This window comes from Phascolarctos cinereus, unplaced genomic scaffold (genome assembly GCF_003287225.1).
Source record: "Phascolarctos cinereus isolate Bilbo 61053 unplaced genomic scaffold, phaCin_HiC Scaffold_5;HRSCAF=322, whole genome shotgun sequence".
NCBI classification, from domain to species: domain Eukaryota; kingdom Metazoa; phylum Chordata; class Mammalia; order Diprotodontia; family Phascolarctidae; genus Phascolarctos; species Phascolarctos cinereus.
Window position 1 is genome coordinate 12935098 of NW_027555958.1, and position 17282 is coordinate 12952379.

The 17282-nt window shown below is 44.2% G+C and overlaps 1 long non-coding RNA gene across 1 annotated transcript; it reads left to right on the plus strand.

The window, feature by feature from the left end:
- The first annotated feature begins 3871 nt into the window (after positions 1-3871).
- LOC144457887 (uncharacterized) lies at positions 3872-7415 on the plus strand. Its single transcript, XR_013487481.1, has 3 exons — positions 3872-4059; positions 5464-5539; positions 6812-7415. It is a non-coding gene; the product is annotated as an uncharacterized LOC144457887 (long non-coding RNA).
- The last annotated feature ends 9867 nt before the right edge of the window (positions 7416-17282 follow it).

Genomic DNA, 17282 nt, shown 5'->3' on the forward strand with positions numbered 1-17282 from the left:
CTCGTAACCTGCTGGGCAGGACTGGGCAGGTGACTAGACAGCAGCTTAGAGGTCTCAATTTCTATTCTTGGCTCTTTCTCTTTTAGAAGCTACCCCTCCCCCATCCCCTACTCCCTCAGTTAGGGGAGCATGGACTTAAAGCCCCCTACCTGAGCTCAGTTTAATTTCTTTTCTCATTTGCCCAAAATTCGGTTTTAACAATCCCCTCCAGGCCTGAGGGCTCAGTGCCATCAACCTTCTCTGGGCTGATGGCTTGGCTAATCAGGTTAGCAGGCTTCCCCTGGTGTGTGGAGCTGGGGAAGATGGGAAAGATGTGCGCCTCCTCCATGTACCCCCTGCTCCCCGCCCCTACCTCTTTTGCTGAGAGAGCATTTGGAGAGCGACCAATTCCTAAAATATGAGAGCTATAGAACCTTACTCACACCCTTCACTGTACAGATGAAGACATGGAGTCACAGGGATAGTGACTTATTCATGGTCACACAGCCAGTAAGTGACAGAGTTGAGATTCAAACCACACACACACACACACACACACACACACACACACACACACACACCATCTCCAGATATAGTGCCCATTTCTGAGTATATGCTGATCAGGTTCAATCTTACAGTCTTTTCGTAAGTCCCTTTCTCAGGCTTGCACTCTAACCAAAGTTACCTTAGGAAAATCAGAATTTAGTCCATGTTGGGGTAAAAGGGCATTGACCCCCATGAAAGTGCTTGGGCTAATAAAGCGTCAGCCCAGACTTCTCACTCAAAACCAGACCCACCTCTCCAACTACCTGCTGGATATCTTTCCTTAGATAACTCCCCCACATCTCAAGCTCCACATGTAACTTGTCATTTCCTTCCTCCAAGCCTGCTCCTCTTTCCAACTTCCTTCTCTCTATCAATGGTGCCACTATCGTCTCAGGCCAAAAGCTCTCAGAGTTGAGTGATGTTCTTCCCCATGTTTCTTCTGTGATTGCAGCAATAAATTACCAAGTCCAATCGATTCTACCTCTGCAAGATGACTTGCATCTGTCTATTCCCTAGTTTACATTCCCAATACCACCATTCTATTTCAGACATTCATTTCCTTTCCCTGAAATTAGCCTCCCATCAAATCTCTTTGCCTCCAGCCTCACCCTTCTCCAATCCTCCACTGCCAGATGAATTTGCCTAATGCACAGATCTGCCCACATTAATCCTAGCTTCTGTGGCTCCCTATCACCTGCTATGGAGTCAAATTTCTTAACGTGGCGTTCTATGCTTTACTCAATCAAGCTCAAACCTATCATCTCAGTCTTGTCTATATTCTAATTATACTTTTTAAAGCTTTTTTGCATAAATGAATGTAGTAGGCTTTTTCTGTATCTGTTGATTTAATCATGTGGTTTGGGATATTTTGTTTTTAATATCATTAATGATGTTAATTGTTTTCCTAGCTGGAACGATCCTTGCACGTCTCTGGCTAAATCCAATTTAGTAATTTTAAAAAATATATCTCTGTAGTCTTTTTTGCTAGGATTAATTCTAAAATTTTGCACTGAAGTTCATTAGTGACATTGTTCTATGATTCTCTTTTTTTGCCTTATCCTTTCCTAGTTTAGGCATTAGGACCACATTTGTCTCAGAAAAGGAGCTTGGTACAGTTTTCTCTCTAAGCATTCAGGAACAATTTGTGTAGCATAATATTAATTCATTTTAGAACGTCTCACAGAACTGACCATGTGGACCATGGCTTTTGTTTCTTTTTTATCCCTCCTCCTTTTTTTGGTTTTGTTTTGTTTTGTTTTATTTTATCCTGCATTGGTATAGGCAATTCCCAGTGAGGAAATCCTTCGATAATGCGGATAGGGGCAAGTCTTCAGATACTTAGAATCTTCCAAAGTGGCTTGGGGCACTTAGTGATTAAGTGACTTGTCCAGGATCATTCAGCCAGTAAGAGTCACAGGCAAGTTGGGAGCCCAGGTCTTAGTGACTGTTTGAACAGTTCTTTGTCCTATCTGCTCTTCTGCATCTCTTGTTCTGATCATTTGGTTTAAAAAAAGTATTCATGCTGTTAACTATGAAAAGTAACTAGCTCTCTTCTGGCTTGTTTAATTGTATTTTCTATGTTGGGTTGCTTACGATCTCTCTTCCATGTTTTGCTAATTTGAGTATCTCATATTTTCATGTGCTGTACTTGGAATCAAGAAAGGGTTTAGTCTTACCTCAGCATCGTCACTTTGTACTTTGCCCAAGTCTTTGCTTTCTCATTGGTAAAATATGTTAAATGCTTTGTTATCTTTAAAGCCACATAAGAATAGGAGTTATTATAATGATAATGTCTTTATTTAGTAATAAGAACAACTCATCATCCATCTGAACTCGACCAACACTAGGATGACAAAGAAGTGAGCAAACTTCTTGGCTTATGGATTTGTTTACTCGAAGGGAGAGTTTTATGACAGCAATTCACGACCCAGTCCTCGCCTGGGAAAATTACCCTTAAGGAGGCAGGACTTAAGGATTGTCTGCTTGCCAGGATTTGTTGGTTGATGCAGATTATTCAAGGGAATGGTAGAAGCTCCTGCCCATCATGACAGGTTGCTAAAATGTAGTCCTCCCTGAATGCCCAAGAAGACAATCCAGACTTATGAGCCAGAAGCTCACGGTCTTCCATCCCCGACCACATAACAAATCTCCTTACTACCAAAAAACAGACCCCAAAGCATCTTTGAGAATTCAACACATAAATTATAGTAGAACCAGAGCCTTCTCAAGGGCAGAACTCTTTCCTACAATTCACTGGATATAACATTGAGCCATAAAAATTCAAGAATAATGGTTTAATAGATGTGGCACCATATCAAAAACTCATAATCTCAAAACTACTCGAAGTCAACAAGCATTTATTAAGTGCTTACTGTGTGCCAAGCTCTGTGCTAAGCCACATCCCCTGGGAGCCTTTAAAATGCAAGATACAATCTCTAAGAAGTCAGCTGTATTGGGAGACAGCTCTGAGCTCTACCTACTTGAGCAGCGGGGCGGGGGGGGGGATTTCTCTCTCCTTCCTCCCCTGACTCTGGGAATACAAATACAGGCTGGAAGCCAGATCCCTGCCCTCAAAGAGCTTCTATTCTAATGAGAGAAGACAACATATGAAAATAAGCTGAAAGGAAGGTAGGGGAAGGTACCCAGGAGGCATGGGAGAGAAAGTTTGGAGAGCCAGGTGTGCAGCCTGTTGCAGAATAAAGTCATGATTGGCCTGGACATCCTCATTCAAATAGTGGCTCTTGGAGGAACCAAGCAGTGGGAGAGGGTATTTCCAATGTGAGAAGTAGTCCTGGGATGGAGGAAGCTTCCAGGGTGAGGAGGTTTCTATAGCATGTTAGAGAATGTCCAACAGAGAGTCTAACAGAGAGCAGCTCAGAGAGGAAGGAAGACATGGCTGGCCTGGACCTTCTCCTTAAGATGGAATGAGAAGCTTTCACAACATAATCCTAGAGAGGAAACAGGATGAAGTATCATCATCCCTGTCATCCTGTCAGCTCCTGGAGTTGTTCCAGAGATGCTTTCAATGGACCTACTGAGGATGAACTTACAACCCCATACTTTTATTCAATTACAAAAAACAGTCACTTTATCCTCCTGAGCAAGAGTCAGCATGATAGCAATTTGTCCTGGGGCCATTTGTTTCAATCTGAACGTTATCAAAAAATAGGAGATAATAATAATAATAATTGCAGTGTGTGTGTGTGTGTGTGTGTGTGTGTGTGTGTGTGTGTGGTGGGGACATTGATCAAGGGACCTCTGCTCAGCTGAGCTCAGCTCACTTGATGAAATTACAGGTTGTAACAGAGGTAGGTAACAGAGACAGGCACCCAGGTCTTAAATGAAGTATAAGGAAGCCTTAACACTGTATTTCTCTTTTAGTAGGAATGAAGATGTTCTTCAATCAGCTTCCTAAGGGAATTACAGCATCTAGCCGTTACCGAGCTAAAGGATCAGCCATGTCTTTAGGAGCCTTTAAAAAGCGAGACACTCTCTCTAAGGAGTCAGCTGTGCTGGGAGACAGCTCTGAGCAATGTGAGTTTGAGCAGTGGAGAAGGGGGGAAGGGATTTCTCTCCCTTCCTCTTCTCCTCTCCTCTCCCCCTATCCTATCCAACCATGGCATCTTGTGGTCGAATAACTTGCTTAGAGAGAGATATCGTACCCAACACAGAACAGGCCCAGACAGTCTAGCAGTAGAGTCAAGAAAGTTGGCTCTGGCTGTTGGGAGTTGAGGTGTGGAGAAGAAAGAAAAGGAGAAGGGAATAAGCTGTTAAATAGTGCCTACTACATGTCAGACACTATGCTAAGCACTTTACAAATATCTTCTTTGATCTTCACAACAACCCTACTGCATGGGTGCTATTATTATCCCCATATTATTGTTGAGAAAACTGAGGCAGGTAGAGGTTAAGTGACTTGCCCAGGGTCAGACAGTATATGTCTGAGGCTAGATTTGAACTCAGGTCTTCTTGATCCTAAGGCCACCATTCTATCCACTTAGCTAAGTTAACAAGGAGGAGTCCCAGACAGTCTAATTTAGTGACCTACCTAGCAAAGACACTGCACTCAGTGAAGAGAAGGGAGCATGAGGACACTCTGGGAAGAGAAGGGACATCAGGACCTTACAGCTTGGTTTGTGCATTGCATTGGCTGTATGTCTTCCCCAAGTGGGCGACTCTCAACTGTTGGTCTACTCTTCTCACTGTTATCGTGTGCATTTATGTAAGATTGTGCCACAGGTTTGTGGGAGGGACGTTTTGTTACTTCTCTCTATGGCCTGCTCTCTCAGTTGGCTATTCTCAAGAGTTGGCTACCTCAAGCTCAAGGTAGTCTTTGGATAATCACTAAAACCATAGGTCATGAGCCCCCATCAGTCGATTTTTTCCTTCAACAGTAAGTCGGGTGATACTGTCAGCTCAAAACAATGGCGTTTATTGAAATGACACAGTATGGATGGTGAAATGGTCTTAGGTGGTGTTCACGGCCTGGCAGAAATGGGAACACAGAATAAAATGAGAGAAGAGCTTTCTTTGGTCACTACCATGGCAAAAGAGACACCCTCTGCCCAACTAGAGGAGCACCTTTTGAATCAGACCTCCAGAGGTCGTAGGGGAGTTAATCCACTCCACTCTGGAACTTCATCCAGGTATTGAGCTGTCCTGATAGATGAGTGAATGAAAATTCAATTAACCAGCCAGGTCTAGACCACTGATTCACCTCAATCAATCAACAAGCACTTATGAAGAACCTACTATGTGTCAGGCACTGTACTAAGCCCTGTGAATAAAAATACAATGAATGAAATAATCCTTACTCATACGGAATTCACATTCTAATGGGAAAGACAACAAGGACATATTTAAGTATAAGAAAGGTGAGTGTAAGATACATTCACATGTGTAGACAGATACTTTCTGACGTCTGGCCTCCCTCTGCAGAGAGAACAAAAGCCAAGGGCAGCGTCCATACTTGACTGCAAGATAGCTTGAGGATTGGGGGAAGTGATGGTGAAGGGTGAGTAGACCTTGGGAACATCACAAGGCTGGGCACTCTTTTCTCTGGGCTGTAAGAAGCATATTGAGTTAGAATGTTATCTACCTGTCCCTTCAAATATTGTTTAGGGTTTCAGAAAGAAGGACACTTTCCTGGTCTCTCTTAAGGAGCAAAGCCTGTATCTTCACCAGCTTAGCTCCTTCTCATCAAACACTGATGACACAAAAGACCATTATTTCTAGTGAATAGCTAGAAAAACCTTTTATCCAAGCAAAACACCAAATAGAAATTAGAGAAGCTCTAAAAATGAGAATATATCAGAAAATACACAGGAATGAATGAGCTCTTCATTTGAGAGCAAGACAATATAATTATATCAAGAATAAATACAAATAGATAGAAGCAGTTAAATGTTTGAAAGGGAGGCCACTGCCAATTGATGGTATTAGGAAAGATTTCAGGTAGAACAGAGTTCTGCTACCTTTTTTGTGCCATGGACCTCTTTGGTGGGCTGGTGAAGCCGAGGACCCTTTTCTGAGAATGCTGTTTCTAAAAAACTGAAGGAAATGTTACGTTTCTCTTAGAGGTTAAGAAAAATGAAGGTGTCGCTTATTTCTCACATACATTCCTGAATTCCCTGAAATCTAAGAGCCCCTGATGTAGGAGATGGTGCTTCAAATGACTTTTGAAGGAAGAGATGCATCCTGTGAGGTGGGGGTGAGAAAGGAGAGGTTTCCAGCATAGGGAATAATTAGTACCAGTGGGGGATTGTTCTATTGTGTGGAAGCAACTGAGAATTCACCTATCCACCTGGCCACATTGCCATTCCCCCTGTCACTGCACAAGCCCCTCCATCTCCCCACCCACCCCACTAGCTTCCTAATCAAACGAATACTTAATAATTGTTTCTGGAAAAGCCAGGACAGTTGACTGCCTTATGGCTCCACTCACTGGCTCTGCTTCCCAAGACCCCAAACTCTTGCTCTTGCTACCCATTTGTATTGTCTCTGCCTCTCCAAATTTAAGCTCCTTGAGGGCAGGGACCACCTCAATTTTGTACTTGTATCCCCCATGTCTGGCGCCATGTAGGTGCTTAACAAATGTTTTTTTGTTCATCCAGGCAAAGTACAATGGATCTATTTATTGTGACAAGATAGGAGTAGCCTCTTACCACCTTATGACTTTGGGCAAGTCACTTCAGTTGTCTCATCCTCAGTTTCCTCATTCCTAACATAACCTCTGACATCCTTCCCACCTCTAAATCTGTGATACAATTGTTGTCCCTCCCTCAAGCTTCCAAGGACTAATGAGAAAGCTCCAGGAAGAAGGGGGTCATCTAGCATGGCATGAGTTTGCATCAAGAGGAGATGAGATCTGGGGTTGCACAGATTTTGAGACACTGAGCGACGGGCAGATCAGACACCGGAGAGTTTGAAGGAGACAAGATTGCACTGCCTGCAGATGGACACCAGAGGACAGCACTTTGAACAAACGACAAGCCAGTGGTAATGGACTTTTCCTTCCTTCCTTCCTTCATTGAGCAGGATAGTGGTTGAAGGCAACTTCTCCACTCCAGTCTACTGCAGCCACTATAGTAGAACCACCCCTCCCTCCCACAGGGCATTTTCTCTTAATTCCTGGAAGCTTTTGGGAGAGTACGCACTATGAACCTCTGATCCTATGAAACCTCTTATGGAACTGAAGACTTGAAATAGTTCAATAATTTAATAGTTCCAAGATCCATGAGTTCATTAGTGTCTCTCCACTAATACAACCTGCATCCCTTCTATAACTTGGCAGATGGTCTCAGATTGTATCTTCCCTCCTGAAACTCCAAGTTCCCTAAAGTCAGGTGCTGTCCCACTAATAATTGGATCCCCAAGCACTTAGCACAATGCTGGACATATATTAAGTATTTAATAAATACTCTTTTTACTCATTTATTCATTCCCAGGCTCATTAAAGTCTTTCTAGCTTGGTAAGACCTGAAAAGCTTGGACCCCGCTGGTCTGACCTGTCAGAAACTAAAATCACCTTCACAATATTATGGGACATCAGGAGAAGAGGTCAGTGGAATACCACTGGGACAGAACCCAACAAATTAAGGGCATGGTATCAGCCATTGACTCCAGGGCAGGTGGCAATCTAAGGTTGGGCAAGAGATGCTAAAGTAGAGAGCAGTATTGCCTATCACTGGAGCAAAGTAATACACTGGGACACAAGGATGATGGTAGGGTGGGCTCAAGGAAAGTGATTTCCAATAACTCAGAGTCTGGCAAGAGGGTAACCCCGTACTCTATTTGCAGAACAGGGTGAATACGAATGAAAGGTGGAGGTGAAAAGTGATGGGGATGGGGAGGTGATCAAATTATCCATACCTTTTGAGCCTGTGATCCTGCTACCAAGAGATCATTCAACAAGCCTTTTTTAAGTACCTACTGTGTGCTGAATTCTGTGTTCCATACTGGAGATACAAAGGCAAAAATGAAAGAGTCCCTTCTCAAGAAGATTGCATTCCATAGGGACATATGCCTCAACGATGTCAAAGACAGAGACAAATATCTAGGAGGAATCCATATATTCATAGCATCCCTCTTTGTGGTAGCAAAGCCTAGAAGCAAAGTGGGTGCCAGTGATTGGTGAATAGGGAAATGAAATGTAGCCATATGAATGTAGGGCTCTGGGGCCCTGTGCTTTAACATCTCTCAGAAGAGAAAAGTCCCTGTACCAATGTAGGTCCATCACGCCCTCTGCAACTTAGTCTGAGAGAGCGGTGTGGGGTCCTAAGAGTGTAAGGACTTGCCATAGTCAGTAAGTGTCAGAGGTGGGACTTGAACCCAGATCTTCTGGGTTCCATAGCTGGCTCACTGTCCAATGTCCCCACACAGCCTTTCATATGAGTGATGTAGTGGAAGATTATTGTTCTTTCAGTAATGATAACCCTGAAGAATTCAGGAGAACATGGGAAGATTTAGATGAACTGATGTAAAGTGAAATGAGCAGAATGAAAGGAATCATACATATAATGACTGTGAAAAATTTAACTGAAAAGATCATTCGAAGGAAGTCAAACTCTGAGCAACTGGAAAACTAATAATGGCCCAAGAGGACAGATACAGAGCAGATACCAATGAGTGTGTCTTCTTCCTCATGGCAGTGAGGTGGGAAACTACTGGGCAAAATGTTGGACATACTACTCGATGTGGTCACTCTTTCAGGTGTCTTTGCTTAACTAGTTTTCTTTGTTACAAAGGAGGGTTCAATTTGGAGGAGAGGAGTACAAAAGGAGTAGTCCCAGAAATTGCTGTGATGTAAAAAACAAGGCATCGGTAAAATTTTAAAAAAGGGCCTTGGGGCAAAAACAGGTACTTGCAAAGGATCATAGATTTAAAACCAGAGAGGATCTTAGAGGCCATTGAGTTCAACCAGTCATTTTACAGATGAGGAAACTGAGGCCCATAGAAGCCAGAGGCCTGCCTCAGAAGAGGCTTTAGCTAAGCCTCCTCCCCCGCCAATGCTGGGAGGTGATGAAAATAGTTTCAAGTTCTGGTACTGCCCACCAAAGGCTCCATTTCATTCAGAGGATGTCCAACGGCCTCAGAATTTCTCTGTAGTTCACTTCAACAGGGACTCAGAGACAGATATTAGACTGTTCCGGACAGGTAGACCAATGGGGCCGCTGAGGCTCTCAGGCCTATGTGATGCAGCCAGATCCTTATGGTCTCTGACCTCTCCGTGCAAGGACAATGTGTGCCTATGCTGATAAGCGCCCATCTTCTGCACGCACATCTGGAAGGATATCGGGATCCAACCTACCTCTGGTTGTGAAAACTGTGCCTCAGAGGTTCAAAGTATCTTGTGGAGAGAAGGATGGGGCTCAAGTGGTTGCCATGGTGATAGAATGCTTTTTCTTTCCCCCTTCGGAATGGAATAGATGTTTCCAAGATTAATTGGTTCTGCCTTTTCATTCCCTGGAATTCCCAGTGTGACAACAGAGTCACGGTGATATGAAAAGATAGAAACCTAAAGGACCAGAAGAAGGGAGACTGGGTCATGGTTGTGTGCTCAATTAACACCTGTTCTTCTAACAAAGACGACCAGTCAAAAGTGGAATGGTCCCTGCCCCAAGAGGAGAAAAGGTTAAGAAAAATGTGTCCTCCTCCTTGTTACACTAGCATGGGGACTCAAAGCCTAGCACTTGCCACGGGGCTGGGTATTCAGAACAATGACAAGAATTCAGATGAAAAGATTGAGGTGAAGAGCAGGTTTGATACAAGCTCCCTGAGGGCATTGGTTCCTTGCCTTTCCCCTTTCTTTGTGGTTGTACAGGCTGAAAGACAGTGACCCACGGAGAGCCCACAACTCCTATGGGGCTTCTTGGCTGAGCAGCACCCTCCCTCAGTGCATTTGGAGCCACAAAGATGTTCTAACCCTAAGTCAGACTGAAGCTTGGGACAGAAACCATGTCCCTGGTGAGCAGGAAAGAGGAGGTTCAATGACCAACTTAAGGCCCATGATGTGCTATTTAACAGGCTGGATGTCTTGTGTTTGAAAAGAGCTCGGCTTCTCTGAGGCAAAAGCAAACCACAGTGAAGGCTCTGAAACCCAACAGACGAGGGATTTACATGGCTAAAACTTGGTGTAGAAGGGGGCTGCCTCCCTGCAAGAGCTCAGGCTTAAGGCTCTGGGCTCCAAGATAAAAGAGAGGTGGCAGACCCCACTCTTCCTCTCATGGAGCAAAAGTAGCACTATGGCTGAAGACCGCAGCTGAAGCCCCAAGCTGAAAATAGAAAGAAGCCTCATCACATGAAAGACCTCAAATCATCAGACCAATGACAACAGACCCAGAGAGGGCAGTATGATGACATCACTGGGAGATGTTGGCAGCCAGGCATACTGACACCTCATGCCTTCTAAGTGCAGTGGGCCATGGGTGATGGCCTGTTAAGTGAATTATTGTTGATGGATATTGGATACTGCATCAATGGGTAAAGACAGCTTTTCTTGCCCCAAAACACTTTCCACCTTCCTCCTTCCCTCTTATTTACCTTCATTTATCTATCTATCTATCTATCTATCTATCTATCTATCTATCTATCTATTCTTTACCTTTATTTATTTGCTGTCTAAGTAGAGCTATGCACATGACATGATGTTGCCCCCTTGCCAGCCTGAGGTTCCCTCCCCACCCCCACCCCCACCCCTAACCAGTATCATAGATTTAGAGCTAAAAGAGACTCAGATATCATCTAGTTCAACTCCTTTATGTGGTCTGGTCATACATGTTCCCTATGTATAGAGCCCTCCCAGGAGTATCCAATTTTCCTACTGGTGATGTGTATATTTCATGACAGTGTGCCCCAGGTTTATTGGCAAAATGTTCTATTGCTACTTTTCTCAGTGTGGTGTTTTGTTAAATGTTTTTACTTTGAATTAATTATGTCCTCTGCCTAACTAGTAAAATAATCACATTGGTGATTATTTCCCCACAGAGAATGTAGACATGCCAATTGGTTCCTTGTTAAGAGAGCAAAGAAGATTTCCTGAAGGAGTATTTCTATGACTAAGGCTAACCCCAACTGCTTGGCTCAGATTCTCAGAGGAAGACCTAAGGGCTGTAGGGGGTGTTCAGGAAGGACCAGCACCTCTGGTGTGAAGGTTTGCTGAGCCCTCTTCAGGGCTGCTCATCTGCCTTTGGTGTCCACCTCTCACCTGTGGCTCCAAGAAGTCATAACATTCACGGTGGCCACACCCCAGTAAAACTGTCTCAGCAGACAGGCTAAACCAGGTTGAGGGTACCTGACAATGCCTCAAACCTGCAGATGAGTTGGGGGGGTATCTACTCCAAGCATGTGAAGGCTTCTCACAAAAGAATGAGTGGATAAGAGCAGTTTGCCCTCATAGCCATTAAGGCAGTGGAAGCGAGTGCTATGGAGCACTTGGAGTTTGGTCAGACATCAAAGTTGCCAAGGTCATCCGCTGCATCCCAAGTGATCACCAGTCATCTTGACTTTTCTCTTGCCACTGGACTTCCATGACTCTTCGAGCCATTCTGCCTCACTTAAATTCAATTTATGCTCAACATCACCCATAGCATTTTGCCATTTTTACCTACCTCAAAGTCCTGTAACCACAGTCAAGTGATGAAGTAGCAGGTATGAATACACTGGGGACTGTAACCACAACCCTGCACATGGATGACCCAGGGCATACGGTCGTCTTCTCACTGGCCTAAAGCAGCAATGGGATTCGACAGCCCCCCGGTTGTCTAAGCAGCTTTTTTAAGTACCACGCTGCTCACCTCCTGTCATGAGGAAGGGGCTGGAAAAGGGGCCCTAAAAATTGTCTGCTTCACCCAATCCTGGCCTGCTTACCATGGCTGGCAGGGATCCCACCTCTTGGTTGAAACACAAAAAAATGTACAAAAATTTTTCAAAGATGATCCTACTCACCATTGGCGCATGGGATGCACACAAGCTCATGGACAACATGAAACCCAGCAGACCCGAAAGACGAACCATTCTTAATGTGAGAGAACTTGGCAGGAACCGCATTCAAATAATAGCTCTGAGTGAAACTAGGCTGGCAAATGAAGGCCAGCTTACTGAAGTCAGAACTGAACAGGTGTTTTTCAGGAGTGGCCGCAGTGACGGGGAAGGCTGTGAAGCTGGCATAAATTTTGCAATCAAAATTTATCTAGTCAACAAGCTTGTATTGCCTCCCCAAAGGAGTGGAAGACAGGCTCATGACAATGTGATTGCCACTTGCAGGAAAACACTATGCCACCATCTTCATTTGCATATGCTCCCACCACGATGAGCCCTGATGAGGTCAAAGAAAAATTTTATGACGACCTGGAGACCCTCATCATTAATGTGCTGAAAGAGGACAAGCTTGTTATTCTGGGTGATTTTAATGCCAGAGTAGGCAGAGACCATCAGACATGGCAGCAATAGTCAGAAACAGCAACAGTCATTTGCTACTGAAGACTTGTGCATCTCATCAACTTATCGTCACCAACACAGTCTTTCATTTACCTAAATGCAGCAAAATGTCATAGATGCACCCTCACAGCACATATTGGCATTTAACAGTCTAAGCCATTGTAAGAAGAGCCAGGTAGGATGTGAGAATGAAGAAGATGATGTGTGGCACAAAATACTAGACCAATCATAGACTTATCTTCTCCAAGCTAAACATTCTCATTCAACAAAAGCAGTGGCCCCAAGACAAGACCAGAAGACCTCATGTCAACAGATTAGAGGGCTTCTCCAAGCTGACCTCAAGGGAAAGCTGGGTCAGCACACAGTTGGCAACAGTGGAATAGAAAAGGAGGACAGCTTCCAGAGATTTGGTGTGCAGCACCAATTTGCTCATCTGAACAAGAACACTTGCAAACATCAAGATTGGTTTGACAAGAGTGATGGGAAAATTCAGAAACTGCTAGATGAAAAAGGAGAACTCCACAGGGTTTACCAGTAGGACAGTTCATCTGTCTCTAAGAAAGCTACATTTAACTCTATCAAAAATGAGGTGCAAATTAAGCTCAGAGGCATTCAGGATCCTTGGCTTAGTAAGAAGGCAGATGAGATTCCATTTTATGCTGGTGGCAACAATCCAAAGTGCTTTTACAATGCCCTAAAGATGCCTTGCATCTTGACTACTCAGTGCTGATGGAGCCACACTGATCAGTGGTAAGGGTGTGATCCTGGAGAGACAGCCTGAACATTTCCGCAGCGTTCTCAACTGAAGCCGCTGACTGCTTACCTCAGGTTGAAGTCAGTCCCTCTCTAGACAAACTTCCAGCTGAAGAAGAAGCTTTGAATGCCATTAGTCTCCTCTGTGTGGCAAAGTGCCTGGTACTAATCCCATCCAAGCTGAGATCTACAAGGCAGAGGGCCTACTGCTCATATCAAAGCTGGCTGAAATCATCCGGGTTATATGGCAAGGGGGTGTTATCCCCCAGGAGATCAAGGATGCCTTCACTGTCCATCTTTATAAAGGAAAGAGACAGGTAGTCCATGACAATCACAAGGGGATCTTTCTCTTAGTTGGTTTCTGGCAAGATTTTTGCCAGAGTCCTCCTTAATAAGTGGATCCTTCACCTGGAAGATGGATGTCTACCCAAGATCCAGTGCTGAGGAATGGCAGACATCAATGTTTGCTAACTGACAATTCCAGGAGAAATGCCAGGAGCAAAACAGCAGTCTGCACACAACATTTGCCCATCTGACCAAGGGCTTTAATACTGTCAGTTGTAAGGAATTGTGGAAGTTCATGGTGAAATTTGGTTGCCCAAAAAAGTTCATCAGGGTCTTATGCCAGTTTCATGATGGCATGCTTGCACAGGTTTTGGATAAAAGACAATGCTCTCACTCTTTTCCAGTCATCAATGGAATGAAACAGGGCTTGTATGCTTGCTCCCATGCTTTTTAGCATTATGTTTTCTGTGATGTTGTCAGGTGCCTTCAATGAGGATGAAAGCAGCATCAAGGTCAGCTACCACACTGATGGTAAACTAACTTGAAAAGGCTACAAGCCAAGACTAAAATGGAGGGACAGTTGGTGTGTGATTTTCTTTTGTTCTCAGATGATTGTGCACTCAACTCAGCCTCTGAAGCTGAGATGTAACAAAGTATGTATCAGTTCTCTGCCACTTGTGCTAATTTTGGCCCAACAATCAACACCAACAGAACAGGTTCTCCACCAGCCAGCATGGCACCATCCATATGTGGAACCATTGACTACAGCAAACGGAGGAATTTTGAATGCTGCAGATAAGGTCACTTACCTTGGCAGTATGCTTTCCAGGGATGTCCACATAGATGATGAGGCGACACACACATTGCCAGAGCTAGCTCAGAATTTGGGAAGCTCCAAAGGAAAGTGTGGGAGAGAAGAGGGATTAGACTGATTACTAAACTGAAGGTCTACAGAGCCGTTGTCCTGACCTCATCGTCGTATGCCTGTGAAACCTGGACAGTGTACCAGTGCCATACCAGGAGACTCAATCATTTCCATTTGAATTGTCTTGGAAAGATTCTGAAGATCACCTGGCAAGATAAGGTACTAGGCACTGAAGTCCTTTCTCAAGCTGAACTGCCAAGCATTCAAACTCTACTGCAGAGAGCACAGCTCTAATGGGCTGGCCACCTTGTTTGAATACCAAATGTATGTTTACCTAAAAGACTATCTTATGGAAAACTCACATAAGGCAAGCATACAAGGACACTCAAGGTCTGAAGAACTTTGGTATCCATTGTGGGACATGGGAGACATTGACACAGGACCGCTTAGCACGGCATGCCTGAATCAAAGAAGACACTGTGCTCTATGAGCAAAGCAGAATTGCAGTTGCTCAAAACAAAACCAAAAACAAACAAAATGTGAGATGTGCAAATCTAGAGCCATTTCCACTTCCAATGTTCAAATGGACTATTTGCACCCAACCTGTGGTAGAGCCTTTTGAGTTCGTATTGGTCTGATCAGCCACGGCTCAATACACTATGCCTCGACCCCGACGTGGCAAGGCTATTATCTAGTACTAGATAACCAGCTGTGAGCCAGTCAAACTGCCCTTTCTGCTGCCATTTTCTGTCCATAAGAGCGTGGCCTCCCGTTGCTACGCATCCTCTTAGGCTCTTCCCCATGTCTGGAATGCACTCCCTCATCACCTGAGCTAGAAATCTCTGGTTTCCTTCAGGTGCAGGTCTGACCTGTCCCTCCCCTACACAATTAACTCCTATGACTCCCTATTCCTTTCAGGAAAAAATGGAAACCTGTGAAATATAAATAAAAATATATTTAACTATATTATATACTAATATATGATATATTTCACATAGTTTCATATATGAAATATGTTTTTAAATATAAAATAGAAATTCTTGTTTGATTTGACAAGTCTTTCATAGCCAGGACCCCACCTATCTTTCCAGCCTCATTGGACATGACTTCCCCCCCTGTGATAGAGGCAGACTGGTCCCTCTTTTGCATACGTAACACTTCGCTCTCCCATCTCTGTGCTTTTGCATTGTCTGTCCCCCAACCCTGGGATGCACCCCCTCCTCACCACCACCTCAAGCACCCCTTCCCCACGAGCCCTTCCTGATCCTCTCTGTGGCTGGTGCCCTCCTTCTGTCCCAACCAATCTTGTATTTTGCTACTATGTAAATATCTGTATTTCCTCACTGGATGTATGACATCCTTACTGTCTTCCCCATTCAAATGTAAACTCTCCGTGGGTAGGGAATGTTTCATTGTATTAGTGTTCCCAGCTCTTAGCACCCACAGTAGCCAGTGCAGAATGCTTGTGGACTGACTGAAAATTGCTCAGCTGTCACTTCTGCTTCAGATGGGTCCAACACCCCCAGTGCACCTGAACCAGATTCAAATGTAAACATTTAACCAAATAAACAAAAAGACAATAAAACATGGATAACATTTTGCTTTAAAACTAAGTCCATCTACAGCCCATGGAGCCACCCAGTGCAGTTGCCCCATTTCTGTTTGAGTTTGACATCACCGTTCTATAGGAAGCTATTCCTCCTCCCATCCCACTGCCATATTTACCTTGCGGTTGTTCAATATCCATGTTATACATGGTTACATATGTATCTGTTAGACTCACACAGGTTGCCTCTGCCAACAGAACAGAAGGTTCTTGGGGTGAGAACCATCTCCTCTTTCTGTTTATCCTTGGCACTTAGCACAATGCTTGCCACACAGTAGGTGCTTAATAAATGTTCATTGCCTGATTGACTTGCTCATAGTCTCATAGGTAGCAAGTGTATTAAAGGGAATTTCAACCCAGATTTTCTCGATTCCAAGTCCAACTCGTGAAGAGATGACAGAGTTACTGCCCTCTAGGAAATTATAACTTAATGGGCATGGGTAGGGGTGGGGGGTCGGGGTTCCAAACCAATGCACTGCAATATTATTTATAGAATCAGAGACAGGGACGGAAAGAACCTTAGAAACTGTCTAGTTACACCCGTACAAAAAAAAACCTGAAGAACCTTGCCTCAGCCGCTTCATAGCTGTGGACACAGGAAAAGTAACTTAAATCTCTCTGGGCCTCAGTTTCCCCATCTGTAAAATGAGAAAGTTGGAGTTGATGTCCTCTAAACTCCCTTCTGGGACAGCTAGGTGACACCATAGTGCATAGAGAGCTGGGCCTGAAGTCAGGAAAGCTCATCTTCCTGAGTTCAAATCTGGCCTCAGACACTTACTAGCTGTGGGACCCTGGGCAAGTCCCTTAACCCTGTTTGCCTCAGTTTCTCCATCTATCAAATGAGCCAGAGAAGGAAATGGTGAACCACTCCAAGACAATCCCAAATGGAGTCACGGAGAGTTGGACATGACTGAAAAGTGACTTAACTTAAAATTTCCCTTCCAAATCTGAATCTATGTGCTGATTCTTTTAGCTTTCTCAGAGTTGCACAGCTAGTAATGTCAGAGGCAAATGCAGAATTTGAACACAGATCTCCCTGACTCCCAGTCCAGCATTCTATTCTATATATCTATATCTATATCTCATGATCCCTCCCTCTTTATGAAGAGGGAGACCTTTTGGTCAAGTCCTCTGTCTTCAGGCAGGTAAAATGTGGTGTTCTTTATGTGATAGGTGAGGCCATTGAGGGTCAAAGAGGTGGTTGTGGGTCAAATCCCTGAGTCATCACGGCTGTGAATTAGCGCTGATAGTGGCCAGCCACCAACGTCTTGGAACAGAGCTCCAAAATGCATCAGCCTAAGAAGAAACAAG